Here is a 16,322-nt window from a genome sequence, read left to right as displayed (position 1 = left end):
CTGCCCGACACAACTTAGCTACGATTGCGATTTTGATAATGATAATGAATAGTTGGATAACAAGAAACTTCTGTACTATGTGGCACTAAAAAGGAAGAAGGTATGTGTTGACATGGAAAGGCATTCACAATGCATTGTTAAATGAAAAAGAAAAAGCAAGTTCCAGATTAGTATAACCATGTTTCTATGAAATAATAATAAATGTTAGTGTATGCATTGAAAATATAAATAAAGAAAACAACCTAGAAAATTGAAATCTTAGCAGTCATTTCTGATGGATATGTGGCGAGAAGGAAAATGTGTACCGTGAAGGACCCTCCACAGGTTCTGGTTACACGGAGATATCCTCCCTCCAGTTCTCCAGTCTATTAAGTCCCGGGTACAATACCCAGAATGTTTCAGGATGATTGGGCCAGGATTAGAACTACAGTCCCCATCTGGGATCTAGCTTCTCTTGACCAGCTTATTACCACTGTGCCACAAGGCTGGACCTTGGAAACTTTACTTTATTTATTTATTTATTTGCTATAAAACACATGCTCTCATCAGAGTCAGAGAGACAGAAGAAATTAAGAAATCATCCTCCAGAGGGGATGATGACAACACAATCCCTTCTCCTCCATCCTCCTCTCAGGATTTTGGACATACATCCACACACAGTTTTTAAGGCGCCAGTCTGGGACTTGAACTGTACAGTGGGACCCAGAGCCTTAATCACCTCGTCACCTAAATAACCAAAAAAGAAAAAAAAAAAAACAAAAAAACCCTTACCTTTAATGAACATTTCCTACAATTGCAAATCTGATAAAAACCAAATAAAACTATTTTTAACTAGCATTGTTGACATGGAAGCAGAGAAAAAAATGTTTAAAGATTTAAAAAAAAAAAAAGAGGATAAAGAAAAGAAAAAAAATAAAAGGAAAATAAGTATCATTAGATTAGTGTCCAAACAGGGTATTCCTAGAGTTTTTATTAGCCCATTTTGAAGGGGTATAAAGGATTCTTCACTTGAAACCTGTTTTGTTACAAACATTCCATAGTTCATTTTAAAAATAATCAAGCTGCAAACATGCATTGCTTAGAATGCTATTTTCAATGCATTATGTTATACATAGTGCTTTAAAGAATACAAGGACCAGGACCAGCAGGTGGTATGGTGGATAGGGAGGCTGGACTTCCACATGACCGACCCCGGTTCGTGTCTCAGACCTGGCAGCTTGCTTTCTCACTTTCCCTCTCTCTCTCTCTGTGCTTCTCTGGTCAAAATTAAATTAAATAAATAAATAAAGTCAAAATAATCATTTAAAATTTTTAAAAAAAGAATCGAAGGACCTATAAGACTTCTAGACCCTTTCCTCTGAAAGTTAACGATCTATCAATAGTTGAAAGAATAAGAAAATCCTCACCTGAGACAGGAAACAGCATCTGGCCTTCAGTGACCAGACCTGAGCAGGATGGCACAACTGTGTGAAGGTGGAGAAGCTGACTAGCTGATTTGGAGTCTTGGACTCCACCTAGGATTGTATAGCCCCAAGAACTACTTGAGAGTCAGTACTGAGTGTAAAATATTTGCCTTCAGAGAAAAACACAGTCCTTTATCTTTCATTGGAAGGAAAATCCATCCACAGATTGGTCCAAAGGCCAGTTAAAGCTCCATCCACATTTCATGGGCATTTCAGAGAGATTTTGATGCAGATGCTTATGAAATGAGATAGGAAATGCTGAAGTATATTTTATTATTGTCTTTGCCCCACTTTCTGAATAAAGAACCGAGATTAAGTCTAGGTTACTCTACTGCTAAGGCAGAAGCAGGATTTGAACCCAGGACCTCGGACTTCAGAGTCTTCACCCTTATTTTTATGACCAACTCTTTTATCACTGCAGATTAAAGGCTGATCATATATGGCACTTATACAAAGAAGATGTATGCAACATGGCAGTAATCAATGTGTATATTTACTGTGTAGCTTACCTCAGGAGAAAGGAGGAAACCAACTCAGTAAATGGAATTTGGAGAAAGGTAAATACCTCCTGGCAAACAGCAGCTCTATACATGAAATCCTCATAGTCTTCCTGAGTAAGAGGTTACCGTTTTCTGTAGACTTAGTCTTCTTTTCCAATCCTGGAGACAGTCCCTTTAGGGCTGAGCTGAAGCACGTTAACAGAGTAATACTTTCTCTTCTGCCTCTATTCTGCCTAACTAGTGGATAATTAGAAGTGCCAGGGCTAGCAGGTGGTGTGGTCTGGACTCCCACGTGGCTGACCGGGGTTCAAGTCTCATATCAGGTAGATTGAAACTCACACTGACCGTGAGTGTGTACATAACCAAATTCCTGAGAGGAGAATGGAGAAGAAGGGACTGTGGTGTGGCCATCTCATCGTAGGTTGGAAGGGGGGGGGGGGGGATGATTTCTCATTTTCTCTCTCTGTCTCCAGTGAGCACATGTGCCATATAGCAAAACTTTCTCTCTAAAGGAAAAAAAAAAAAAAACAACCAAAACTTGAGTTCTGAATTCAGCCACAACAAGTTACTTTTGAAGAATTACTGTTGGGGCCAGGAGGTGGCATGGTGATTAAGGGGCTGGATTCCCACATGATTGACCATGGTTCAAGTCCCAGCCCTGACAGCTTGCTTTTGCACTTTCCCTTTATCTCTCTGGTCAAATAAAAAATAATAGTAATAACAAATGGAATTAATTAAATAAAAAAATCTTAGAAAGAAAAGAAAAGTAGGGACCAGCAGGTGGCATGGTGGCTAAGGCGCTGGACACTCCCACATGACTGACTATGGTTCAAGTCCTGGGTCTGCAGCTTGCTTTCTGACTCACTCTCTCTCTCTGGCAGCTTGCTTCCTCACTTCCCCTTTCGCTCTGTCTCTCTCTGCTCAAATAAAAAATAATAACAGGGAACCAGCAGTTAGCGTAATGGCTATGTCGCTAGACTCCCATGTAGTCAACTGCAGTTCGTGTCCGGGACCCGGCGGCTTAAAACTCACGCTGGGCGCATGTGCATGCGTGCCCAAGATCCCGAGAGGAGAATGGAGAAGGGATTGTGGCATGACCATCCCCCCCTGGGAGGTGATTTCTTGCTTTCTGTCTCTATGTCTCTCTCTGTCTGTCTGGTGAGCGCACACGCCCTATAGCAAAAGTCTCTCAAAAAATAAATAAAAAATAATAACAAGTGGAATTAAATAAATAAATATTTTTTAAAAAAAAGGAAAAGAGAAGTTGCTGTCGTAGATACATTCATTATGGACTCACTCAGTATGGCATATTCAGTATCTAAGTTAAAGGTACTTCATAGGGTCCAGCTGCAGTGGTGTGAGCTGCCCAGACTCTGTGTTCTGCATACCTGCACCAAATGAGAGGCTAGGGTTCAATTTCCTGTTTAACTTAATGGCAGGAGGACAGAGGTGTGTGTCTGCAATCTCAGCAACTAGGGGGTGGTGGGGGTCGGGGGTGGGGTGGCTTAAAATGAACCTAGGGAACATAGTGAGACCCTATCTAAAAGAAGAGCTGCACGCAACAGCACACACCTGTAGTCCCTGTGGGGAGGCTGAGGCAGGATGATCACTACACAGCTAGACTTGATCTGATAAAACAATGCTTTCTGTAGGCTATGTACACCACCTATTGTGATAATGTATCCCATAACATTTAACACTTGTACTGGGCTGTTCTTTAGAATTCTTTGAAATATATGGAAAGTACCATGTAACTATCACTATATGTTAGCTTAGATTTATGACCCATTGCAAAAGACTTAATTTTTTTTTTTCTTATTTGCCAGAAGGTACGTGTACTCACCGGACAGAGAGAGAAAGGTAGAGAGATAGGGAGAGGGACAAAACACCTCCCAGTGGGGCATGGTCCCACTGCAATCCCTTCTCCTCCACTTCTCCATTCTGTCAGGATTTGGGGCACACACACAATGCTCTTGGTGTGTTTTTCCAGCCTCTAGGGATGGGATTTGAACTGCCAGCCTGAGTTTAAAACTTTTAAAAGGTGCATTTTGGAGGGCTGGTCCTCTGGCCTAATGCTTGAGGGAGCCGGATTGCACATGGCCAACCGCACAGTTGGAGTCCCAGACTCCACAGCTTGAAAAACATGCCAGGCCTGTGTGCTTGCATGCATGCCCCACATCCTGAGAGGTTAAAGAAGTGGAGGAGAAGAGATAGAGAAGCGACCACACCCCATTAGGGGGTGCTTATTCCCTCTCTCTTTCTCTCTCTCTCTCTGGGGAGCATCCATACCTTCTTGCAATTAAAAAAAAAATAGTGCACATTTTCAAAAGAAAAACATAATTTTATTTTCAGGCAAAATTTGTCATAGGTATTAGTTAACAAAATAGTATCATAGGAAAATTGACTTTAGTTTCAGAAATGTTTTTAGTTCACTACTGTGGTCCTCACAAAGCACGATGTAAATGAGTAAGTCACTTCCTGTACTGTAGAGTGAAAACAAACTGCTCTTTGTACCCACTCTGAGGATTGTATCTGAAATGTAAACATGCTCCTCATTTATGGAAACTATCTGGGAGTCGTTTTCTTGAAAACTTTTCAAAAAGTATTCTCAACATCCCAAACCGTGGGGATAAACATGTGAATAATGAGCTGCAAATTCTTGTTCTCCTTCTTTGCCCTCTTTATCTCTGAGAATGTGAGGATTTAGCAGTGAACATTTTGAACTGCATTGATTTATGGACAACCTCTATGAAAAATAATAATTTGCAGTTTTGCTGAGGCAAGCATCAGAAGCCCAACATTATTTGTCTGAGGACAAATCACTTTATTACTGAGTGGGCCAGCCATCCACCTGGTATTCACCTCTCAAGCAAGATCTCACGGTTCCCTCTAATTGTCATATCTGCAATAAATCCTTCGAAGAGATGATAACTTTGTTTCTTTGTGAAAAATGGTCCTGAAGAGAAAGTCAACTGCTAGTTGCTGAAAAGTGATGACTCTTATTAATTTGCATGAGTATATTTAGATAATTGCATGATTATATTTAGATTATAGTTAGATGTATCCTTAAAAATTTGAAGACTCTCTGGACAGAGACGTTTCTCTGCAGTGTGGCACATGTTTCTTTTTTTTTTTTATCAGAGATGGCAAGACACTTGTTGGTTAGGGAGAAAAAGAATATTACTATGATCTTTTGTGGGGCAGGCACCTTTAGTAAACCAAATGTACTGTGTAACTGTTAGGGTCTGAGATTGCTCTTTGGCAACAAAAGCTCTCTTGGGTTACTAAAGTGGTTGCTTCCTTTCCCTACATTTTTCCTTTAAAAAATCCTCTACAGTTGACCTTGTTGTTCACCATGCTGCAGCGAAGAAAGGGCTTATTGTTTTCAGCTGCGTCCCAGTAATCGCGGAATCATACATACCATAGAATTAAGGTGGCTGCCCAACTGGATGTCACCAGGCTGTTGAGCAGTGAGGGCTGACGCCATCTTCAATAGTCATTTCCCACACCCTCTTCCTGGGAACGCTATCAGGCATGCTAGGTTCTAACTGAAGCACTGAGAGTGGAATCACTTGTTATTCTACACATGTCCTTTCCTGTAGCCAGTGAAACTCAGATGAGCACACCTTACCCAGGACTGGACTGTGATGATACATGGCAAGGTATCAAGCATCTCCAGAGGTCTTAGACGCTTGGCTTACTGCCATCTGAGAAATGGCCTCTTATTTTCATCTGGCCTTCATAAGGGTGTTGCAAAAAAATCATTCTCATAACTGGTTTTAACTGTAATTCCTAGTAGTTGGTTAAAAAAGGTGGTAGCATCAGATAGTTGGGCTTACAGACTCTGAAGAAGCTTTGCTGTCTCAAGAACTCAAGGAAACTTTATTTTCAGACCTGGCAAAATGATTCATTTCTCTGAACCACTTATATAGCTGTGTTGCCTTGAGTCAAATAAAGTGAGTTACTCTTTATGAAGCATGAACAATGCCAGAAACACATCATTAAAATGTTAATTTAATTTGACCTGCAGAAGTAAGAATCCAGACAGTTTGGTTTACCTGAAAGAGATTGGGATTAATGGTCCTGTTGTTGATCTGGAATAATTCTGGTCATGTAAATGAGTGTTTGAAGGCAAGCAGAAAGAGCGTAGCTATAAAGTCTCCACCTTCCACTGTAGGGTCATCAACGTATAAAATGTGCTTTCTTTGGACTTGTTGATTTCATACTTTTGGTAAACATTAAATCAACGTTCAAGAGGAAGGTAAATGTTAAGGTATGTGTACTTGGCTAACAAATTTCAATTTGTGATCATGAATTTTTTCATTGTCTTCTCTTCTCAACTCTTCTGAACTGAAACGGGAGGTCTCATTCTCAACTGATAAACTCTTGTTTTGCAAATCACCAACAGATCTGTACTAGAAGCTAAAACTTCACAGGCCTAGATGTCACAAGAGTATTTTTCTCTAGTTGCTAAGATAAAATTCCAACTTATGGCTGGGGACCATAATGTAAAATGTAAATAACATTTTAATGAGCACCGCAGAGGAAGAGTGTGCTGGGCCAGTCACCCACCACGGAAGGGCTGGATTTAAGTGCATCTTGGGTCATAATGAAACTAGTTTGGTGGTCTTAGACTCCCTAGTAGACATTTTCCCATATTAGAAAACCAGCACAGAATTTCATGCAATTCCTACAAAGGACAATTACAGCTCTGCCCAAAACCAGAACTGGAGTATGGATGGGGTAACTAGAGAAGCTGGAGGAGAAACAACCGGGAGGCTTTTAATTCAAACTTAAACTCCTGCTTAGGTTTAGGAGGAAGAAGGGGGAGCATTGTATTTTTCTTAAAAAAAAAAAAAGTGTATTTTTCTTTTTGCCTGCAGTCTACAATCTCAAATACCATCTAAAGACATCTCATTTCCATTTCCTTCATTGTCCATGTTCTTGACTCTGTGAGAATACCTGTTTTGAAACATTGACTAAAATCATCGTTCCCTACATTTTTCCTTTAAAAAATCCTCTACAGTTGACCTTGTTGTTCACCATGCTGCAGCGAAGAAAGGGCTTATTGTTTTCAGCTGCGTCCCAGTAATCGCGGAATCATACATACCATAGAATTAAGGTGGCTGCCCAACTGGATGTCACCAGGCTGTTGAGCAGTGAGGGCTGACGCCATCTTCAATAGTCATTTCCCACACCCTCTTCCTGGGAACGCTATCAGGCATGCTAGGTTCTAACTGAAGCACTGAGAGTGGAATCACTTGTTATTCTACACATGTCCTTTCCTGTAGCCAGTGAAACTCAGATGAGCACACCTTACCCAGGACTGGACTGTGATGATACATGGCAAGGTATCAAGCATCTCCAGAGGTCTTAGACGCTTGGCTTACTGCCATCTGAGAAATGGCCTCTTATTTTCATCTGGCCTTCATAAGGGTGTTGCAAAAAAATCATTCTCATAACTGGTTTTAACTGTAATTCCTAGTAGTTGGTTAAAAAAGGTGGTAGCATCAGATAGTTGGGCTTACAGACTCTGAAGAAGCTTTGCTGTCTCAAGAACTCAAGGAAACTTTATTTTCAGACCTGGCAAAATGATTCATTTCTCTGAACCACTTATATAGCTGTGTTGCCTTGAGTCAAATAAAGTGAGTTACTCTTTATGAAGCATGAACAATGCCAGAAACACATCATTAAAATGTTAATTTAATTTGACCTGCAGAAGTAAGAATCCAGACAGTTTGGTTTACCTGAAAGAGATTGGGATTAATGGTCCTGTTGTTGATCTGGAATAATTCTGGTCATGTAAATGAGTGTTTGAAGGCAAGCAGAAAGAGCGTAGCTATAAAGTCTCCACCTTCCACTGTAGGGTCATCAACGTATAAAATGTGCTTTCTTTGGACTTGTTGATTTCATACTTTTGGTAAACATTAAATCAACGTTCAAGAGGAAGGTAAATGTTAAGGTATGTGTACTTGGCTAACAAATTTCAATTTGTGATCATGAATTTTTTCATTGTCTTCTCTTCTCAACTCTTCTGAACTGAAACGGGAGGTCTCATTCTCAACTGATAAACTCTTGTTTTGCAAATCACCAACAGATCTGTACTAGAAGCTAAAACTTCACAGGCCTAGATGTCACAAGAGTATTTTTCTCTAGTTGCTAAGATAAAATTCCAACTTATGGCTGGGGACCATAATGTAAAATGTAAATAACATTTTAATGAGCACCGCAGAGGAAGAGTGTGCTGGGCCAGTCACCCACCACGGAAGGGCTGGATTTAAGTGCATCTTGGGTCATAATGAAACTAGTTTGGTGGTCTTAGACTCCCTAGTAGACATTTTCCCATATTAGAAAACCAGCACAGAATTTCATGCAATTCCTACAAAGGACAATTACAGCTCTGCCCAAAACCAGAACTGGAGTATGGATGGGGTAACTAGAGAAGCTGGAGGAGAAACAACCGGGAGGCTTTTAATTCAAACTTAAACTCCTGCTTAGGTTTAGGAGGAAGAAGGGGGAGCATTGTATTTTTCTTAAAAAAAAAAAAAGTGTATTTTTCTTTTTGCCTGCAGTCTACAATCTCAAATACCATCTAAAGACATCTCATTTCCATTTCCTTCATTGTCCATGTTCTTGACTCTGTGAGAATACCTGTTTTGAAACATTGACTAAAATCATCGTGTTAACTTCTCTGTACTAATACCTTCAGCTCCAAGAAACACGGGGCTAAACACCCACATCTCAACTGGACTCCCTAGGACCTGTACTCTTTGTTAGGCTCCCGGATTCCACTTTATTTTCTCTAGCTAGCTACCTCCCTTGTCCCTTAATCAGGCACAGTCCCAGTGTCTACAGGGAGCCCTCAGTAATGACAAAGGCATCTTCATCGCTCATGTTTGCACTTGTCTATGGAACAGTTACAGTCTAATCATACACATCTGATCATGTAATTTCCTCTTACTGCCCTGTCTGATTGAAAACATAAGTGAACATTTAAAAGATAGAGAGGAGAAAAAGAAAAAAAGAAAAAAACCCAAATATAATATGCTACATTCCTGACCTCACTAAACTTCAATGAAAAACTATTCTTTAGTCCTTTTTCTCTTTGGGAAAAGACTCTGGCTCTAAATCCCTTAGTGATTCTACCTGATTTGAATCTGACTGTAATTCTGCATGATAAATTAAGATGCTGTATTTCTTCACCCTTGCTGTCGGGATAATTTATCTAACCCAACACCTGCATCGATAGATCAGATCCTCTAAGTGATCCAAAGGCATTCCATTTGGGAATGGGAACAGTAGCATCAAGTCCAAGAGGAGCTAATGGATTAACTCTCAGCCCACTAGGGGACACCCCGACTTGGATAGTTCGAGGAGGCTTGAGTGATTTAGAGATCCACTCACTGGAGGAAGAGATCCATGTTGAGCTCCCTGGACCCCTGCTGTAGGTCTCGTACACTCATTCCCTCCCTGCTAGCTGCCCTGCTCTCCATATCCCTCCCAGAAGGGAGAAAAAAAAAAAAGAAATCCATAAAGCCCATCTTCCACTTAGAGGAAAAAGATGGTATTGACCCTGGGAGGCTGCAGGGTAGCCAACCATTAGGAGCAATCTCAAGATTTGTCTCAGCACAGGACTTCCCCGTAGCAGGATACAGTGCCCTTCCTGGAGCTGGGCCGACCTGGGCCGACTTACCCTAAGGTTACATTTCTATACAAAGAAGTCTTTAAAGGTGCTGTTGTAGGCCTCCCTCAACACTGGAGTTTTATATCTGTCAATCTTAGAAAAAAGGAGGCCATAATAAAACTGCAGGAGCCTGCAATGGGAATTACAACTCCAGGATCAGTGGCGGGCTGCCTCCAAACCCTGCTAGAAGCTGAGCACTGGCCTCTCTGAGGACAGAGAACAATGCAGCGGAAGGAATTGAAGTCAACTGGTTGTGGGATTGCATTAGCTGGACTCAGAGAAGGGGGCACTTGCTGAGGGTGCTGCGCTGTTTCTTGGCAGCTGCCCTTGTGCCAGCCAAGCTAGGAGAGCCAGGGTCCAAGGGAATGAGGAAAGTTCACCCAAGTCAAACACGTCCAGGGAGGCCTGCAGACTGCAGGCGCCCAAGTTGGAGGCCGCGTGGGGGGCAGTCACTGCACTTCCATGGGTGATTCAGTTGGTTTACAGTTCACACGAACAAATACTAACTAAGGTCTCAGCGAGTGACCATGATAGGCAGAAAAACAGGAAATATATCAAAAGGTGGGCCAGGACACTTTACAGAGTCACAGGGAGAAACAAAGGTAGGGAGCCTGGGAGCTAGGAGAGGGGTGGAAAGCCACCTAGTGGACCTGCCTGGTTTGGGGTTGGGGGAGCAAGTGTGCTGAGAATAGAGAGGACAGCGCTGCCACCTGTCCAGCAGCTCCGCAGCTCTGATCTTGGCAGTGTGGTCCTGATGCCTGCACGCAAGGCTTTTTGGACCCAGCTTGAGAGCTTCCTAAAATATCCTTGGGCCTGACGCAATATCACTTTGTGATGGCACTGCATTGCGATGTGGTGACAGGAGAAACTGGTGGTGGAGAGGGAGGTCCTTTTATGTCTTCATAGGATTTTATGCGAGAGGCCAGAGGACCCTGGTGTTCCCAAAGGAGAATGGGTCTGTAGGAAGAGTGGTTGAGCTCTCTGAGGTAGAAGGAGCAGAGACCCCACTGACCCACCCCTACTCCAGAGGGCTGGATGTCTGGGGAGCTGCTGGGTCTGGGAATGGAGACTCTCGGGAACAGCCCCAAGGGGCCCCACAGCAGCCTCCAGAGCACTCTAAAACTGAGAGGAGGAAGGGCCGTGCTAAACTCAGCCTTCACCCTGGAGAAAACAACACAAAGAACAGCCTCTCCTCTACAGCAAGCCTCTGGGTGAAGGCCAAGGGAAGGGGAGAGGAGTCAGGCCTAGTCTGGAGAGGGCCACCAAGAACTACCAAGAGCTGGCAGCAGCCTCCAGGTTTTGGCCTCGGTCATCTCCAAATGAAAACAGTTAGCCTAGCTCGGGGCAAGCCCTTGTTGGGCAGAATGATTCGGATTTTGAAATGTGACTTCAACCTTGCAAAGGAATGCAATACTTTCCTCCCTTCCTCAGGCCATTCCACCTTTCTTAGAGGACCAGTAATGGGTCAGAGGAAGGGGAGTTTTAACATTTTGCCCCTTTACCCAAATGTGGGAGGTGCAACCCTGTCTCCAGCCATCCCTACCCAGCCACCCTCCCTGCTCAAAGTGTTCAAAACTAAAAGCTGCAGCATCTTTTCAGCAAGTAATCAGCTCAAGTTGAAAGGCACATGCTGTTGCATTTCTGATCAGATTGTATGTTAAGAAGGGAAATATACCCCCCCCCCTTTTTTTTGGCTAAATGCATGTCTGTTTAAAGAAACCACCAGGCAGTGCCTCTCACTTTGTCTTGGCAGGGCACAACCATCAGACGAAGTGGGAGGAAGAAACATTAACTTCAACAGCTGTTTCTTGACCCCGGCTGTCAGTCTTCCCAAGAATAAATTTTGGAGAGTCCTATTTGAAACAAAGAGGGAGTTTTTGGGGAGAGAAAAGTTGGTTGGTTCCAGGGCAGCCGCCCAAAGAAGCAGGGGACAAGATGTTTGCAGTTACCACACAGCCTGCAAGCCTCTGCCGGGTGCAGGGATGAAGCAAAGTAACTTGAAAGCTCCCCTCTCGGCGCCCTGTGCCTGCAGCTTCCCCCCCTAACGCGCGCCCAGATCCAGCGCCGGTGGTAAGAGCCGTAGCTCGACTACAGTAATTCCCCAGCTCGGGCGGCTTGAAACTGCTCGGGCTGAATAGCATTTGCTGTTCCGTCCTGCGGCCGCCTCCCGCCGCCGCTGCCGCGCTCCCTGCAAAGCAGCTCTCATTATCCCGGAAGTTGTGCTGACACAGTCTCGCTGCCACCAGAAGTTTGTCAACATCAAACTTCTCCTGTGTGGGGTACGTTCACCTTCCACGAGTATTTAATCGAGCCAACAAGCAAACAAACAAACCCAAATAAACCTGCCCGTGATGTCATGGTCTTTTTTTTTTTCCCTCTTCTTTCCTGGAAGACTGGGGCGGTTAGGAATTCGCTGGTGGGCGCAGGGAGCGCTTGTGGGTTTCTTGGGGGAGATCAGGGGCGGCCCCGGGTGGGCAGGTGGGGCCGGGACTGGGGGCGGGCGAGGTGGTCCTGCAGCCTGTTGTCTGCGGCTGGTTTTGAGGATGCACCGACCCCGGCAGAGGTGGTTTTGCGTCCCCCGACCCCGCCACAAAGGTTATTTGGAAACGGTGGAGAGGCAAAGGTTGGGGCTTAGGGGGTACCCGTTGCGCTTTCAGCCCTCCTACTGGACATTTCTGCGGACACCTCTGGGGATCTTTCGAAATAAAGGGCACTGGGGTCAAAAAATGTATTTTGGGACTTAAACTGCAACGTAAAATAAACCCATGGATTGAGGACTGGGATGTACCACCTCGTCTGTCTTTAATAGGTCTGTGCTGATACCTTGATGGAGGAGCCCCTCGGTCTAAACTTGACTTCTTTTCCTAAGCTAGGTCTGGAGTTTCAGTTCCAGAGCTGCTACCTAGTTTGGGTGTTTGTGGTTTCCAGTTGCGTCCCCGCTGAGATGTTCCTGGCCTCCTCCAATGCTGGGGACTCTGATTAACCCTTTCCATTCCGTACCCTTCACTGGACCTGTTCAGTTCTGTCCAGATGCCGAGAGAACAAAGCGGCCTTGTGGAGTTGAGACCCCGGACATTCATCAAGTGGTGGCATTTGGGGACCACAGGCTTTCATGGAGGAGCTGGAACTTCAGACACTGGCAGTAACTTTGCATCTTGTTCAGAACCCCACATGGAGACTCAACCTGGAGATTCCAGACGGAGTTTGTGGTACCCTCCACACAATGTCAAGTCAGATGCAGGAGGCTGAGAAGGTCCAGTATCCCCAAAGCAGGCATCCCAAAGTCTTTAACCTCCACTTGGAAAGCCAGCCACTTGCGGGTGCAGCAAAATTCTCTACTTTTCAGAAATAAGTTGGAGTGAGGAACTCTCTCTGAAGACAGTATTAGCCATTATCCCACTAGGATATTGTGGAAGTAAGTGAGGCAGGTTTAATCCATTTAGGGAGCCAGGAACTCAATTTACTCTTCTTGTTGGTCAGCTGTTAGTAACCATGTTCTTAGAAAAATGAGATCTACAGTCGTGTATCTTCAATAACAAGAAGCATGATGCTTTCCCATGTTTTTCTAACTGCCCTAAACAAGAAAATTGTACCAGGCCCAAGGGGCCAGCCTTTCTTAAACAGAAAAACAAAAAGCCAAAACCAAAATCTAAGGAAAATGTAACTGAGGTGTTTCTCTAGAACTGCCCTGGAAGATATTTTGACCAACAGAAATCATACTGCTTCAAATATAGTTACAGAGCAGGCAGTCCTTACACACACGCCCCCACACACATACACAGGAAGAAATGTTTTCTTGAAAGTTTAGCTGTTCACTACATTCCCTCTGGTTATGCCTCAATTTCTAAAGTATTCAGACTTCATTTCTTTGGGTGGTATTTTTTTTTTAATTTATTTATTTTCTTATAATCTACAAAGTATCACTCAACATGTACCTCAGAGTGGACGTGAATCAAGAAAGACGTGTGGAAGGTTCCATTTCCAACCCCATGTGCATGAATTATTTGTCCTGGTTGTTAATCTGTCATAGTGTTAAAAGCCTGATTTACAAAGGCTGGAAGACTTTTGCAGAACAAGGTATTGTATGTTTTGTATGGTTAGGCTTATTTATAAATAAAACTAGTTTGCTTTTCTGACTGCAATTTTCTAGTTGCACAAGGATGATTTTCTGAGTTTGCAGTTTCGAAGTGGGAGAGGTAAGCACGAGGAAACAATTTCTTTTTACAGTGATGTGAGCTCTATGCTCATCTGGATTTAGTTACTTCATAAGGTAAATATCGCTAAATGTGCATTGGGATCTTTGGGGATCTGAGGCACTGGACGGGTGAAAATGGTCTACTGTGAAATGCTAAAGAATGTCAAACAACTGAATTCGTTTGCAGAACTAATTGAGTTAATCATGGCATTCTGTAAAGTGGAGATTAATATGAAAAAAACGTTAAGTATTTTCAGTGAAATTTGGGGTACAGTTAGCTTATTTTAGTTAGTATAAATTTTAGAGTTTTTATCCCAGGAATTCAATTAAAACAGAGCCTTCTGAAAAACATGTGTTCTCTCCAATGAGTAATGTCCACTAATAAAAACGTAAGTTTTGAATTTCATGCTAATTACATTTTTAAATAATGAAGTTTTTGTAATTATTTTTATTTAAAGGCAAAATATCTGTATAGATAATAGCCAATGCTAATAACCAAACTGCTTTAAAAATTAATGAATATTAATGAAGTTCATGAATAGCACAATACTGCCCCTGCCTGCCTCAGGAAAACAAATGTATTGACTTCATTCTCCTAAAATAACAACCCTTAGTTATGGATGGTTAAAATAATTTTAATGTTAAAAAGATTGTAGATAATGCAATGTTTGTGATTCATAACACTCTAGCCCTGTTTACTAGACTTAGATCTCTTCCCCAAAACTATTCAATCTGCTTTATCTTTTTACATAGCTGGATGCTATTTCTTTTCAGTAATTTTGCCATCTCAAGACATTCCTTCCTCATTTTTCTAAGTTCCCCTCCCCCCTCATTTTAGTAGTCCACGTGAGCAGCGTGGGGTTTTCAGGCCTTCATTTATATTTGGTATATAGATAATAGCATCATTAGTCAGCGCTTTCATTCATCTAAATTTGTCTAAGCATATTGGAAGCTGCCCATGAAATTTTCCAATGAAAGTGACAAATGGATGTCAATCAAGTGGCCCCGCCCATTTCAACCTTGTTTTGTATGATGTGTGAATATTTGTGTGTATTTCTTCCATAAAGATAGGCTAGGCTATTTTTTGATCTGGACATCTGCCTGCGAAGGCAAGTTTCCCAGGCAGATCACTGGTTGGCATTAAACTCAATCTGCAAAATTTAACACCAGATGAATGACAAAACAAAAGAAATAGTATATGAAATTAAAGAATGGCAGCATTCATTTTCTTAAGATAAATAACGTTTGATGCTCTAAATGTGAAGACTACAATTTTACTTCAAATGAATTTCTAATGAGAAAGGTAAAATCATTTTAGTAAGCCAGCAAATTTGGGTCAAAATGAAAGCAGTTCTGAGAGAGAGAGAGGTGGGGGGGGGAAGGAGAAAGAGAGAGAAATCCCTGCTTCCCATAGGGGTATATGGGGTTTTCTGTCATTAAAAAAATACACGTATGTATGTATGTGTGTATATATATATACATATATATATCTTCCATAAAGATAGGCTAGGCTATTTTTTGATCTGGACATCTGCCTGCGAAGGCAAGTTTCCCAGGCAGATCACTGGTTGGCATTAAACTCAATCTGCAAAATTTAACACCAGATGAATGACAAAACAAAAGAAATAGTATATGAAATTAAAGAATGGCAGCATTCATTTTCTTAAGATAAATAACGTTTGATGCTCTAAATGTGAAGACTACAATTTTACTTCAAATGAATTTCTAATGAGAAAGGTAAAATCATTTTAGTAAGCCAGCAAATTTGGGTCAAAATGAAAGCAGTTCTGAGAGAGAGAGAGGTGGGGGGGGGAAGGAGAAAGAGAGAGAAATCCCTGCTTCCCATAGGGGTATATGGGGTTTTCTGTCATTAAAAAAATACACGTATGTATGTATGTGTGTATATATATATACATATATATATACACACACACACATGTATATTGAAATGCCCATACACGTTGTACTCTGTGTGTGTGTGTTATCCTATACTCCAGCTCCTATTTGTTTTCCTTCTTTGTTTTTAATAACCAGCCCCACCTCTAGTGCTATTTGATGGGTGAATGTGCTTACTAGGACTTGATGCCAGTTTTAATCCAAGATTACTTTGACTGCACTTGAAGTCTATTGCTGTTTTATAACCTGTAACATGTTTTTACATGTTTAGAAGTGCTGCTGCTGCTATACAAAATTCTGTGTTGATATTGTAATGAGTTTATGTGTTTAGCCAAAAAGTGCAGTATGCTAAGATTAGATGGTAAAGATTCTAAAAACCTAAACGGGTTAGTAAACCCTTGATAATAATTGTAGCTTTATGGATAAAAAATACTTTTAACATTTTAATACTGCATCGTCATTTTTTCCTGAAGTTATTATAGAATTTCTTTGTCCATAAGGAATATGAAAGAAAAGTTTCTAATTCAAAGTTATTTTATTTGGAAATGCTTTGGAGTGAAGCTAATCTTTATACCCAGGACTAC

The 16,322-nt window shown here is 42.0% G+C and overlaps 1 long non-coding RNA gene across 2 annotated transcripts in view; it reads right to left on the bottom strand.

Moving 5' to 3' along the window:
* Window positions 1-16,322, bottom strand: part of LOC106734369 (uncharacterized) — a 179,011-nt gene that overhangs the window by 1,000 nt on the left and 161,689 nt on the right. The gene's annotated exons all lie outside the window — the stretch shown is intronic.

The sequence above is a fragment of the Tupaia chinensis genome, unplaced genomic scaffold (genome assembly GCF_000334495.1).
Source record: "Tupaia chinensis unplaced genomic scaffold, TupChi_1.0 Scaffold000099_1, whole genome shotgun sequence".
Classification (NCBI taxonomy): domain Eukaryota; kingdom Metazoa; phylum Chordata; class Mammalia; order Scandentia; family Tupaiidae; genus Tupaia; species Tupaia belangeri.
The sequence above is the reverse complement of the archived record's forward strand: the minus strand, read 5'-3'. Positions and strand labels throughout refer to the sequence as shown.